Source organism: Morus notabilis, unplaced genomic scaffold (assembly GCF_000414095.1).
Source record: "Morus notabilis unplaced genomic scaffold, ASM41409v2 Scaffold747, whole genome shotgun sequence".
Classification (NCBI taxonomy): Eukaryota; Viridiplantae; Streptophyta; class Magnoliopsida; order Rosales; family Moraceae; genus Morus; species Morus notabilis.
Window position 1 is genome coordinate 228,211 of NW_010360787.1, and position 14,666 is coordinate 242,876.

Sequence of the window (14,666 nt, forward strand, 5' to 3'; positions counted from 1 at the left end):
AGAAAACTAGGACAGGACTGTAGAAAAGGAGTCCAAATCTCTAACAAGGTACGAAAACAAAGGCCTCCCAAAATCTTTATCCTGATAAACTCACAGCAAAACCCAATACTTTATTTTGGAGTCCAACTCCTAACAAGGTCCGAAAACAAAGGCCTCCCAAAGTCTTTATCCCGATAAACCCACAGCAAAACCCAATACTTTATTTTATCCCATAGAACAAACTCTTCTTCCTTCCTTCAAAAATCCGGTTAATTCTTTCCAACCATATACCCCAAAAAACCGCTAAAATTGTAGCCCTCCATAACATCAATCCTCTTTTGGCTCAAACTTGATGGAGAAGGGAAAACTAATAAATCTCTGCAGCTTCTAGGCGTGACCTAATAACACCCAAACTCTCTCTATAGAGCAGCCCAAATATTCTGGGAAATGGGCAATGAAGGAAAATGTGATCAGCTGTCTCCCTATCTTCCTTACATAAGCAACACCAGCCTGGGGATAATGAAATAAAAGGATTCCGACGCTATAATAAATCATGCGTACTCAGTTTGTTGAGAGCAATGAGCCAGCAGAAGACTTGAACCTTCTTAGGAGCACGAGTTTTCCAAATATTATCATGAAATATGAACCCCTGAGTTGAATTGTCACCTATTAGTGAGGAGAAAAAAGACTTAACTGAAAACAACCCATTGTGATCGGGCACCCAATCCCTTCTGTATTGAATTGTACCGTGCAGCCTAACCCTCTCCACTATAGCAGATAAATTCGAAAATTCCCTCACTTCGCTATCTGTTAAATTCCTTGAAAAACCGAAATCCCACAAGCCGATACTCCCATCTCAAATATCATGTTCCAACACGAGATTGGCGATTGGCTGATTTTGGGCTGAAGAAATCTTGTATAAAGCAGGAAATCTTAAGCACAAAGGTCCTTCAACACTCCACGCATCCTCCCAAAATTGAATGGTCTCGCCTGACCCTACCTTCCATTTCACTCTATGGAAAAAATTATCAGCCACTGACTGAACTGATTTCCAGGGGCATCTGAATGTCACCCGAGTTGCTGAACCCGAATCCCAATTGTTTGGAGCTATGCCATATTTCCCAACAATAACTTTACTCCGTAAAGCATCCCTTTCTTGTAGAAATCTCCAAAGCCATTTGGCTTGCATAGCCTCATTCCTTTTCCTTATGTTACCGATCCCCAAACCTCCTAGTTCTTTTGGTTTGCAAACCTGCTCCCAGGCAACCAAATGTGTTGATCTATCCTCCAAGAAGCCCTCCCAAAAGAAATCCCTCGTAAGCTTCTCAATTATTGCGGTCACACCAACAGGGATTCTGAACACCGACATGTTAATAAATAGGCAGCGAAGCTAAAATAGACTGAATAAGAGTTAGTATTCCCCCTCTTAATTAGAATGCTTTCTTCCATCCATCCAACCTCTTTGCCACCCTAGTAATCACCGGATCCCAGAATGTTGATTGCAAAGGATATTCGCCTAAGGGCAATCCCAAGTATTTAACCGGCCACGACCCAACTGAACAACCAACAACACTAGCCAGCCTAGATAGCCTATTTTCCTCCAGATTTATCTCCAAAATAATGCTCTTATCCAAATTAACTTTCAAACCTGAAATTAAGCAAAAGATCTCCAAAATAGATGATAAATTCGACAAACTTTCCTCCTCTGGTAAGCTGAAGAGTCTTTGTTTTAACACCCTCCCTTCCTCTTGCATCTCCGAAGACCACTTGGAACTACCTTCCTTCTTATTAATCTCCTCAACCTTTTTAAAAATTCTCCTCTTCTCTATTCGAACAACCTCTGCCGACTCAACACTCCATTTTTCACCTTATTGTTACTAAGAATTCTTCCGAAAAGCTTTCAACTACATTAATTCTTCTAACATCCCACACTACTAGAACCCCTCCTGAATGACCTAGAGCCGGCAACAAAATCCACTCCTTAAATCTGGATTGTCAGATACTTGCCACAAACTTCCTGTCAACTTCCTTCCTTTTAACATTCTTATCGTATTGAACGTTAAATTCCAGATTCTTCAACTCTCTCTCTTGGTTGGCCCTTTCTTCTAGCTGTCTTTGTAGTACCCTCGACACTTTCATTAGTTCCCATCTTCGAACCCGTCAATTGGTCTCATGTTTTGAAGTGCATACCTAATTTTACTCCATTCCACTTTTACCCCCAATCATCATTGTACATCCCTGATTTAATTTTGCGAGCAGTTTGTTCTCATCCTCTTGACATGGGTGATCCCTTCTCGACCTCCCTGCCGACCACCCAGCTTCGCAGTGAACCGCCATAATCTCCTCCATGTCATGTGGAGCCAGAGATGCCAGCGGAGATACAATCATCACGTTAGGGCTCATTGCCTGTTCTTGACCGAAACTCGATGAGGTTATGTTCTTCTAGGTCCTCATCAACCATTTCATTACGGTTTTCTGGTGCAGAGAGGAATCTTAAATCCTCGAGTCCCACAAATCCTTCCCCATCATCAGAACCCTCACCCTTATTCAACTTCGTTGAACAAAATGAAGAAACTGACCGTGTACAATTTTCTTACTCTGATTCACTCCCTCCAAAGAGTGGGATATCGGTCTCTCCTTCAATATCCACTTGCCCGTATGGAAAGGGCTTTGACTCCCTATCCACCTTATCGCCGATAAGAATTTCTTTGCCTTTCTTCGTTCTCAATTTCAATACAAAAGTGGGTATGGCTTAATTCTCCGATTCTCCAGTTCACCGTCGCTGGAATATTGTAGAACAGGCTTTTTTAAACTTTTCTTCTGAAACCCATCCTCCCACTTTTTGATTTTAGCCCTAACAAAATCAGCCCTATTTTTGGGCCTCCACCGACTGCCTTTGTTGAATTCTGGAACCTTGACCGGTTCTGATCTTACTTTACTAGGACCCAATAAAGAGCCCTAATTCCAGGTTACCATTTCTCAGCCAGGTTACCAAAGTTGGATTGGGCTTGATCAATTTTTGTTAACTGACTTCCTTCTAGACTATCAGCTTCCCCCAATATCTCGAAATAATTAGAGGGAGATATATCCCTTTTTTTAGGCGGCAGGTGTAATTGTTTGACTTTAGAATCGAGAGGCGTCTCTTCCACTACTAATTCTCTCGATTCTCTCATGTCCCTTACCATTATGCCTTCTCTTACCATTATAGACACTGTTCTTGGAAATTCCGATAGTTGCCTGAGAATCACAATGTAGAGAGACTAGAACATTTGATCTGCCCCACAAAGGTACATCCGCCAGCAGGTTCCTCAACCATTTTGCCTCTTGACCTGCTAACTCAAGGGCGATAAATTCAGACTCCATAGTGGAGCGAGCAATACATGTCTGTTTAGCAGATTTCCAAGAAATAGCTCCTCCACCTAAGGTGAAAACATAACCACTAGTAGAACTCACTTCATCGTTATCTGTCACTCAGTTAGCATCACAAAATCCCTCTAAAACGGCGGGAAACTTGCTAAAGTGCAAACCCCAATCCATGGTTCCTTTCAAATATTTAAGCAAATGATAAAGTGCATTCTAATGTTCATTACTAGGATTGTGAGTGTAACGACTCAATCTACTAACTGCATAGGCTATGTCAGGACGAGTATAGTTCATGAGGAACATCACACTACCTATGATTTTTGCATATTCAGATTGAGACACACTATCACCTTTATTCTTTTTAAGGTGTATGCTTGGATCATAGGGAGTTCCTACAGGCAACACATCAAAACAGTTGAATCTTTTCAACGTTTTCTCTACATAATGAGATTGACACATTGAGAAACCATGTTCCATTTTTGTTAGTTTAACCCCTAAAATCACATCGACTTCTCCTAAATCTTTCATATCAAACTGAGAGGACAAAAACCTCTTGGTTTCGTTGACCACATTAACATTAGTACCAAAGATTAACATGTCATCTACATAAAGACATATAATAACACAATCAGATCCAAACATTTTCGAATAAAGACAAGAATCTGAAGTGTTCACCACATAACCATTGGTTACTACGATGTGATCAAATTTCTCATACTATTGTTTTGGAGCTTGTTTAAGACCATATAGGGATTTTTTAAGCTTACACACTTTATTCTCTTCACCTGGAAATACAAAACCCTCGGGTTGTTCCATGTATATCTCTTCCTCTAAGTTACCATTTAAAAAGGCTGTTTTCACATCCATTTGACGCACAGCTAAGTTAAAAATGGAAGCCAAGGCAACTAGAGTCCTAATTGTTGCAATTTTAGTAACGGGAGAATAAGTGTCGAAATAGTCAATGTCCTTCCTTTGGGCATAACCTACTACCACTAGCCTAGCCTTGAATTTATCAATGGTACCATCAGGCCTCAATTTCTTCCTAAAGATCCACTTACATTTAATAGGTTTACACCCCTTAGGTAAGTCTACTAAGTCCCAAGTATGGTTTGTCAAAATGGAATCTAGCTCACTTTTTATGGCTTCTTTCCAAAAGGTAGCATCTATGGAAGTTATTGCCTCTTTATAAGTTTTAGGGTCTTCATCAATCAAGAGAGCAGAAACCACATGTTCGTTTATTTTTATCAGAGTTTTCAATCAAGAAGGTAGTAATAAAACTAGTCCAAAATCCTTTTCAATTCTCCGTCTATTACTTTTCCTAGGTTCATCAACATGCTCATTCTCAATGGAAGAAGAACTAGGCAAAGATAGAGTTACACAAGTAGCATTAGAAGAAACAGAATCATTGCTAGCTATAGATTTCTTTAAAGGAAACACATGTTCAAAAAATTCAGCATCACGGGATTCCGAAATAGAACTATCTTTTAAGGACATAAATCTATAAGCAGCAGAATTTTGTGGATAGCCAATAAACACTGCATCATACGTTTTAGGCCCTATGGTAGTCCTTTTAGGAGGAGGCAAACAAACCTTTGCGAGGCACCCCCACATTTTTAAAAATTTTAGATTAGGAGCAAATCCTTTCCATAACTCATAGGGGGTTTTATCCAATTTTTTATGAGGAACCCTGTTAAGAATATAACAAGCAGAAAGAACAGCTTCCCCCCACATGTTATCAGCTAAACCTGAGCTTATAAGCATAGCATTCATCATATCTTTCAGAGTTCTATTTTTCCTCTCAGCTATACCATTCTGTTCGGGAGTATTGGGGGCACTGTGTTCATGTATAATCCCATTCTTTTCACAGAATTCCTTAAGGTGAGCAGTACCATATTCCCCTCCTCTATCAAACCTAACCCTTTTATTTTTCTATCCAATTGATTTTCCACTTCTGTCTTATATTTCAAGAACATTTCCTTAGCCTCATCTTTTGTCCTTAGGAGATAAACTCTAGTATATCTAGAAAAGTCGTCTATAAAAGTCACATAATATTTTTTACCTCCCTTTCTAAATGTGTTCTTGAAATCAACCAAATCTGTATGGATCAATTCTAAAAGTTCTGTCTTCCTATTTTCAACAGATTTAAATGGTTTCTTGGCATATTTAGCTTCTACACAAACAGAGCATTTAGAAAACTCATTCACATTCACAGCAGGACAAGTTTAGTTTTTAAGTCTTTTAACAAAAGTTTAAGTCTTTTAACAGAAGCTCCCATGCCATAAATTAACAGATTCAGCAATATAAGCAGAAGCAGAAGAACTACCATTAGCAATTTTAGAAACCATGTTCAATACAAAGAGACCCTCATTCAAATATCCCTTCCCCACGAATTCCCCATTTCTGGTCAGAACTACTTTATCAGCCTCTAACACAATTTTTAGACTAGCCTTGTTCAATAAAGCATCAGAAACTAAATTTCTACACAGAGAAGGAACATAAAGCACATTGTTTAAAGCTAAAGTTTTTCCAGAAGTGAGTTTAAGGAAGATCTTCCCTTTACCGAAGACTCCAGCGATACTTTGGTTGCCCATGTAGACGCACTCCCTTTATGCTGCCTCTTCAAAGTCGTGGAACAGGTCCTTGTTGGCGCAGAAGTGTCTAGAAGCTCCCGTGTCCAGCACCCAATCACACTTGTTCTCCACTAGATTTGCTTCAACGAACACTGCAGCAATGACTTTATCTGATTCAAGGTGGTTCGCTTGATTTGCAGCTTTTCCATTAGGTTTTTCATTTGCCTTTTGCTGTCCACGACGTTGGTAGCATTGGTAAGCCTTATGACCAGTTTTTCCACACACATAGCACTGCAGCTTAGCCTTATTCTTTTCAATCTTGTAGCCACCTTTGTTGACACGATTATGCTTCTTGCGATATTCTGGCCTTTCTTAGGACTGTTCTTGAATGTTTCCTTAGCTGAAAAATCACTAGCAACAACAAGGTTAGCTTTAGGAACATTAACTGGAGAAGAATTTTGCTTATCCTTGAGGCGATTAGCCTCTTCAGTCCGCATGTGGCTGATTAACTCCTACAAGGTCAGGTCCTTTTTCTTGTGCTTGAGTTGGTTCCTGTAGTCACTCCAGGATGGTGGGAACTTCTCCAATAAGACATTTGCTTGTAGGATTTCACACATCTTCATTCCTTCGTTGACCACATCAGCGGTCAGGTTCTCATATCCATGCACCTGCTCCATAATAGGTTTGTCATCGACCATCTGGAATTGCAGCCATTTTCCCACAACATACTTCCTTTTCCCTGCATCATCAGCCCCATACTTCTTTTCCAGCAAGTCCCAGATCTCCTTTGCGGATTTATGAGTGATGAACATATCAAAAAGCGGGTTAGACATATGGTTGAGAAGGTGCCCTCTAACAGTTTTGTTGTCTTTTTCATATTTTTTCTTTGTTTCCTCGTTCACTTAGTACGGACAGTAGGAGGCGTTGCAGCTAAGTCAGTGGGGGTTCCGGAGGTGTCAGTTCCAGCAAGAGGAGAATCCGAAAACAACACATAATCAACTTCAAGCGGTTCAAAGAAAATCAGCAATTTATGGGACCAGCGTTTGTAGTTGGTTCCATCTAATGGTTCAATTTTTGACAAATCGGGTATAGCTTTGTTCAAAGTAACGGCCATGACAAACCAAAAACGAAAATCGCTTTTAAATTGTTGGAGAAGAAACTGGAAACAGATACTAATTAGGTAGAACGAAAATCAATGACAATAACAAAGAACAACTTATCGAATGAAATTGTTGTGCCGTGGTGAACCATTGCCTTAAAAGCGATTTCGGCAGACCCAAAGGTGCAAGTATGAATGCCAGTCGCTCCCCAAGGTTTACACAACCTTCTCCAGAAGTGTGCACTCGCAGTAGGAGAAATTGGAGATCAATTAAGCAGTAGCTCAGAACAAAACTGAAGAAAAGTGAGTTTTCTTTTTCATATCTGTTCAATATACAGCAGCCCCTCATTTATATCAAACTGAAATGTGAACGTGCGCACCCTTGGAAAAACGAATCTGCAGAAAAACAGGAGAAAGAAGCGGTCGTGGGGCTGAGAAGAAAAATTGGGGAATCGTAATAGAATTCAACAGCTAAATTAGAATAGAAAATAGGAGCCCATTAGACAAAAATAAAGAGAACAGGCCCAAAAGATAAATTGGCCAGCCTGCTGCCATTTCCAACAATGTATTCTCTCACCATGACATGGGACTTCTAGAATAGGTGGCATAAGACCTTTTAAACCTCTAACCTTATTTTTTGCAAATGTAAGGAAGAAACGGTCTAAAGTATCTTTGGAGACCTCTAGTGATCCTCCATAAGCTTCGCCTATGATCTTGAACGCATGAGCATTCCATAGATTCAGAGGCAATCCTTCAATCCCAATCCAACTACTCCTATGCTCAATCTTAACATGCTCCCAGTGAGAAGAAATTGACCATGGCTCCATTCTCACTATGGTGTTTTTTTCTGCAAAATAAGAGACTTTTCATTCAACAACAAACTTCTCTCTTCTTCATCCCTGCACCAGATCACTGCTCTATCTGCTGCCATAGGAACCACCTCCAGCAACTTTGATAACCTGCTACGGATTATATCGTTAATCATCTTCTAGTCAGCATCCACACTTCCCCTTACAACTACTATTGTCGTTTTGCAGGCTTTTATCACTTCTACCCTCTTTCCTTCGGAAGGACAGTCCTTACTAACTCTTACTCCTGTCGTCTCAATTGCCTGATGATTGCTCCTGTTGAAAAAACTTTGAATACAACGTCTGAACTTCTCCCAACCTTGAAAAGCATACTCCCCTAGAATCACTATAGGCGTGTTTGGAACCCATTCCAAAATGATTCTGTTTTTGGTATTAAAAAAGAAATGAAAATGTTTTCAATCTCAAGCATAAATCATTTTTGAAAATGCGTTTGGTAGTTTTATTAAGATATTATTTTCAGTTAAAAAAAACTGAAATTCTGTTTAGTTATACATTTTTGAAAACATGTAATAGTATTTTAAATAATATATTAAATAATTAATATAATCCCAAATGAGTTATACTATTAATTAATATAATATATAAATATCTTCTATGGTAGAGGCTGCTTGTGCAAGTAATATCTGAGACTGGGCTCGGGATTAGATGGAAAGATGGATCTGAGAACATGAAAATAAGAAAATGAAAACGATAAAAATTTATTTTCAGAAACTATCCTGTTTTGGGAGAAATCAGTACCTGTATTTTCCTCTGTTTTTTGTCTTTAGTTGCTCCAAACGCAATTTTCTACTTGTTTTCATTTTTTCCTCGAAAAATGTGAACAACGTTTTCAGAACCACCTCTAAACGTGCACTATATTTCTTATACCTCCATTCATTATCTTTGAAATCTTCATGAAGTTCCCTCCTTTATTTCTGCTGCATTCCAATATTTGCATTCTAATATTAATCTGTAGCTTGACCCTCTGTATAATCTTCTAAAACCTCCCTCCTTTCCCTTGGTTAGAGCTTCGTTGACTTCTGTACACAGTCATGCTGCACAACCCAAGTCCACTTGTATTGAGAAATGTAGGTTTCTAGGGCAGAAAAATGATATATTGCTCTATTAAACTGTACAACATTTACAGGGCTTTTATAGGGAAAACATACCACCTAATTAGGTATAGAAATTCCTCAATTAAAGGAGATCCTTATTTTAAGGAATCTCTTTTATTTAAAAAATAAACTACTTTCCTAGTCTATTTGACAACCCCTAATTGACCGGTTTAAATGGGAAACAAGGTCAAATATCCTACTTTCCTTATTTCTACACTCCCCCTTAAGTTGGTGCATAGATATCTATCATGCCCAACTTGCTAATAAGAAACTCAAAACTTGGTCTGAATAATCCCTTTGTGAGAATATCTACTACTTGTTGCGATGTTGGAATGAAGGACATACAAATAGCTCCAGCCTCGATCGTTTCTTTTATAAAATGCCTGTCAATCTCAACATGTTTAGTTCGATCATGTTGGACTGAGTTATGGGCAATGCTAATGGCTGCCTTGTTATTACAGTACAACTTCATAGGCATAATCACTGGTCTTCTCAGTTCCTCCAAGATCCGTTTAAGCCATACCATTTCACAAATTCCATGTGCCATTGATCTATACCCTAGCACTACTACGAGCCACACCATTCTGTCAATCACTGGTTTCCCCACACAAATGTACAGTAGCCTGATGTAGACCTCCTATCTGTATAGACCCTACCCAATCTGCCTCTGTGTAGGTCTCAACACTTCGCTACTTGTTCTTTCCAAAAAATAAGCCTTTTCCCGGAGAATTTTTCAAGTATCTAAGGATACGGTAGACTGCTTCAATTCCTCATGAGGAGAATGCATAAACTGACTTACTAGGCTCACGGCAAATGCTATGTCTGGCCGTGTATGTGACAAGTAAATTAGTTTTCCCACTAGCTTTTGATATTGAGTTGTATTTATCAGTTTTCCTTCCTTGCTCCCAAACTTATGATTTAGATCAATGGGTGTTTCGGCAGGACGACATACACTCATTCCAGTTTCTTTAAGTAAATCCACCACATATTTCCTCTTAGACACCGCAATTTCCCTCTTTGACCGAGCTATCTCCATACCAAGAAAATACTTTAGTGAACCTAGATCTTTGATTTCAAACTCAAGAGGCTAGGCACTGCTTCAACCGCTCCATTTCTATCACGTCATCCCCAGTAAGAATAATGTCATCAACATAAACTATAAGAATAGCTATCTTCTCACCAGCTGAGTACCTTGTGAACATGGTGTGGTGTGCTTGTCCCTGAGCATATCCTTGTTTTTTTACAAACTCAGTGAACCTCTCAAACCAAGCTCTCGGTGACTGTTTTAAGCCGTACAGGGATTTTCTTAGTTTGCATACCTTTGAGCCAAACTTCTTCTCAAAACCTGGAGGTGGATCCATATAGACTTCTTCTTCGAAGTCGCCATTGAGGAATGCATTCTTCACATCTAGTTGTTGAAGTCGCCAGTCTAGATTAGCTGCAATTGTTAAAAGCACTCTGACAGTATTCATCTTTGCCACGGGTGCAAAGGTCTCAAGGTAGTCAAACCATACGTTTGAGTGAACCCCTTAGCCACCATGCGAGCCTTGTATCTTTCTAAGGACCCATCGGATATAAACTTGGTTGTGAACACCCATTTGTAGCCAACTGTCTTCTTTTCCTTCGGCAGCTCCATTGCCTGCCATGTTCCATTTTTTTCAAGAGCCTTCATTTCTTCAAGAATAGCTTCCTTTCCATTCATGAACCTCTAGAGCATCTTGCACATTCTTTGAAATCTCCACACTAGATAATTGTGAGACAAACGCAGAAAAAACTAGTAACAAAATTGGACATTGGATACTTGACACAACTTCTGACACCTTTACGTTGAGCAATTGGAAGGTCAAGTTCAGACACAGGTGCGGACTCTTGATGTGGAGGATTTATGGGAGTAGGTACGGACTGACTGGACTCTTGATGAGGAAGATTTATGTGAGTGGGGGCTTTATGAGGATTACCTGGAACATCAATAGAATTTTGAATGATCTGAGGTGTAGACTCTTGACAGTGTTGGGAAGTGTCAGTCTTATTTCCTTGCTTCCGGTTCCTTCTTGAGTAGACAAGTAGCTTTTTTGTACCTGTTTGTTCATTACTTCAATGTCCACTAATATTATGAGATGGCTCTATAGTTCCAGCATCCAAGTTTTCATTAGTCAAATCACTAGGTTCCACATTTATTATGAAATTTGGACTTTGAACATTATCAGATGTGCCAAGGAAATCAAGAAAATCAGAATAATCTTCACTTAGGCTCTCCCCCTGAAGATGATTATCACAAAATGGTTGATCTTCAAAGAAAGTTGCATCTAAAGTAACAAACATTTTTCTTGTTCTTGGGTCATAGCATTTATACCCCTTTTGGTGTGGAGCATAGCCTACAAAAACACACTTCCGAGCTCTAGGATCTAATTTTCCCCTATTTTGGTCATGTATATGGGTAAAGGCACTACAACCAAATACTTTTAGAGGTAAATCAGACATCAATCTTGAAGTTGGAAAGGCATCTTTAAAGGTATTAAGAGGAGTTTTGAAGTTCAAGATTTTTGTAGGCATGTGGTTTATGAGGTATGTTGTAGTTAAAAGTGCTTCTCCCTAAAGATACTTAGGGACATGATGAGTGAAAAGTAGTGCCCTAGTGACTTCTAAGATATGTTTGTTTTTACGTTCTGCTATCCCATTTTGTTGGGGTGTATCTAGGCATGTGCTTTGATGTATTATCCCCTTTTTTGAAAAATAATCCCCTAGGACTTCATTAAAAGTATTCTCTCCCATTGTCACTTCTGAACACTTTGATTGTTTCTTGAAATTGTGTCTCAACCATTGTATAAAACACCTTAAAAATCTCTTTTACCTCAGATTTATCCTTTAATAAATAAACCCAACTAAGCCGTGTGTGATCATGAATAAAACTAACAAACCATTTTTTGCCAAACATTGTTGTGACTCTAGATGGTCCCCAAACATCACTATGAATTAACAAAAAAGGTTTTGAAGCTTGATATGGTCTTGAAGGGAAAAAAGAGCGATGATGTTTTGCCAATTCACATATTTCACATCGAAAAGAAGATGGATTTTATTTCAAAATAAATTAGGTAACAAGTGTTTCAAGTACTAAAAACTTGGATGTCCTAGTCTATAATGCCAAAGCATAACATTATTAGAAACAGAAATAGAGTTCAAACAAGTATTTTGAACTTGCTGTCCAGAGTTGCTTCCACCTTCAAGGAAATAGAGTCCTCCACTTTCCCTAGCACTGCCAATCGTCCTCCCCGAGACCATTTCCTGAAACTCACACCGAGAGGAGTTAAAAACAGTACAACAATTGAGAGTGTTAGTAATTTTACTAATTGACACAAGATTACAAGAAAGGTTAGGGACATGAAGGACATCATGCAGGATTATAGAGGGATTTATGTTGATAATTCCTATTCCAGCAACTGCCGAGAATGAGCCATCAGCGATTCTTATCTTTTTATTTCCTACACATGGAGTATAGGTGGAAAAAAACTGGGAACAACCTGTCATGTGATTAGTAGCCCCTGAATCTATGATCCAGAAACTATTTTGACTGGGGCTGCTGCTGGAAAAAACCGAGACAAGGACAGAGACAGGTTTACCTGTTTGGACAAAGGAACTGGAAGAATTTGATGGGTTTACTCGGAACTGAGGAGATTGGAGAAGTTTGTGCAATTGCTCTAGTTGATCCTTTGTGAAAGGAAGCGATTCTGGAGTACTTTGCTGCCCCTGTTCTCAGTGGATACTTGGAGTGCCCGATTGTCTGGAACATTCTTCTTCTTCCTATTCGGAGGCTTCCCATGGAGTTTCTAGCAATTTTCCCATGTATGCCAATGTTTCTTGCAATGATCACACCACGGTTTCTTCTTCCTGTCATTCTCTAATTCATTCCTTGAAACAAAGGCCGAACTGTCATTGATAGCACCAATGGTTGGTTTCACTTCGGAATCGTTTTTCAGCATAACCTTCCTCCTAGTCTCTTCTCTCCTAATCTCAGAAAAAGCCTCTCAAAGTGTAGGCAAGGGTTTTCTTCCAAGAATCCTAGAGACAATATTGAACCGCATTCTTTCCACAACCAATATCAAATTCCTGGTTTAGGCCTGCTAAGAAAAGATACACCCGATCACTCTCTTCCTTCTTCATAAACCTAACACTATCGGTTAGACTATCCCATTCATCATTGTAGCATTGATCTAATTCTTGCCACAGAGACACCATCTCATTGTAAAAGGCAGTCACTTCACGTTCACCTTGCCTAGACTTCCACAACTTAATTTTTTGTTAAAAAATTTGTGAAAAATTTTCGGCATCGGAATAGGTTTCCCTAACCGCTTCCCAAACATCTCTAGCAGTGGGGAGAAAAAGGTACGGTTTACCTATCGTTGGCCATGGAATTGATCAACCAGGCGATGACCAATGAGTTCTCGGATCTCCATGCACTCAGCTTCGGATCTTCAGCCTTAGGTCTCTCCGCGTCTCCAGTCAAATAGCCTAGCTTTCCCTTGCCGTCGATAGCCAGCTTCATGGATTGCGCCCATTCCAAGTAGTTCTTCCCATTCAATTTGTGGAGGGTTAGTTGGAACGAAATATGAGAAGAATGCCCCCCGCGATTCATGGTGGTTCGGTATGGTTCACCAATATTAGAGCTCTCTCCCTTAGATGAAGCCGAGGATCTCCTTTCCTTTGTAGCTGCCGTTTCAGCCATCAAGGAGAGGACAGCTCTAGTACCATGTGGGTTTCTGGGGCAGAAAAATTGTATATTGCTCTTTTAAACTGTACAACATTTACATGGCTTTTATAGGGAAAACATACCACCTAATTAGGTATAGAAATCCCTCAATTAAAGGAGATCCTTATTTTAAGGAATCTCTTTTATTTAAAAAATAAACTACTTTCCTAATCTATCTCACAAGCAAGCAATATCTGAGACTTGGTTCAGGATTAGATGGAAAGATGGATCTGAGAACATGAAAACAAGAAAATGAAAACGATAAAAATTCATTTTCAGAAACTCTCCTGTTTTGGGAGAAATCAGTACCTGTATTTTCCTCTGTTTTTTGTCTTTAGTTGCTCCAAACGCAATTTTCTACTTGTTTTCATTTTTTCCTCGAAAAACGTGAACAACGTTTTCGGAACCACCTCCAAACGTGCACTATATTTCTTATACCTCCGTTCATTATCTTTGAAATCTTCATGAAGTTCCCTCCTTTATTTCTGCTGCATTCCAATATTAATCTGTAGCTTGACCCTCTGTATAATCTTCTAAAACCTCCCTCCTTTCCCTTGGTTAGAGCTTCGTTGACTTCTGTACACAGCCACGCTGCACAACCCAAGTCCACTTGCATTGAGAAATTTTGCGCTCTGTTCCTCTCAGTGATCTCAATCTCACTCCCTAAATTGTTCAATCTAAAAATGAAAACTTTATGCTTAGTTCTAAAATCCTGATCAAAGTTTTAAGATATTGGTTAGACTAAGACTAGAAACTAAGACCATTAAACTTCTAGAGAGAAGGAGGAGCTTCTCTCTCTACACATCTTAAAAAACCTATTCTTACTGATTGGTATTGGTTGTTCTACGTATCATTTACCGATTTTCTTAAACTAGAAACACATGATTCCTAGTAGAAAATAGGAATGATAGTGATATATTCTTGTTGGCAACCACATTTGAAACATAA

The 14,666-nt window shown here is 39.2% G+C and overlaps 1 protein-coding gene across 2 annotated transcripts in view; it reads left to right on the plus strand.

Annotated features, from left to right (window-relative positions):
- The window catches only part of LOC21392166, a 73,263-nt gene that overhangs the window by 26,592 nt on the left and 32,005 nt on the right, over positions 1–14,666 (plus strand). The window lies entirely within an intron of this gene.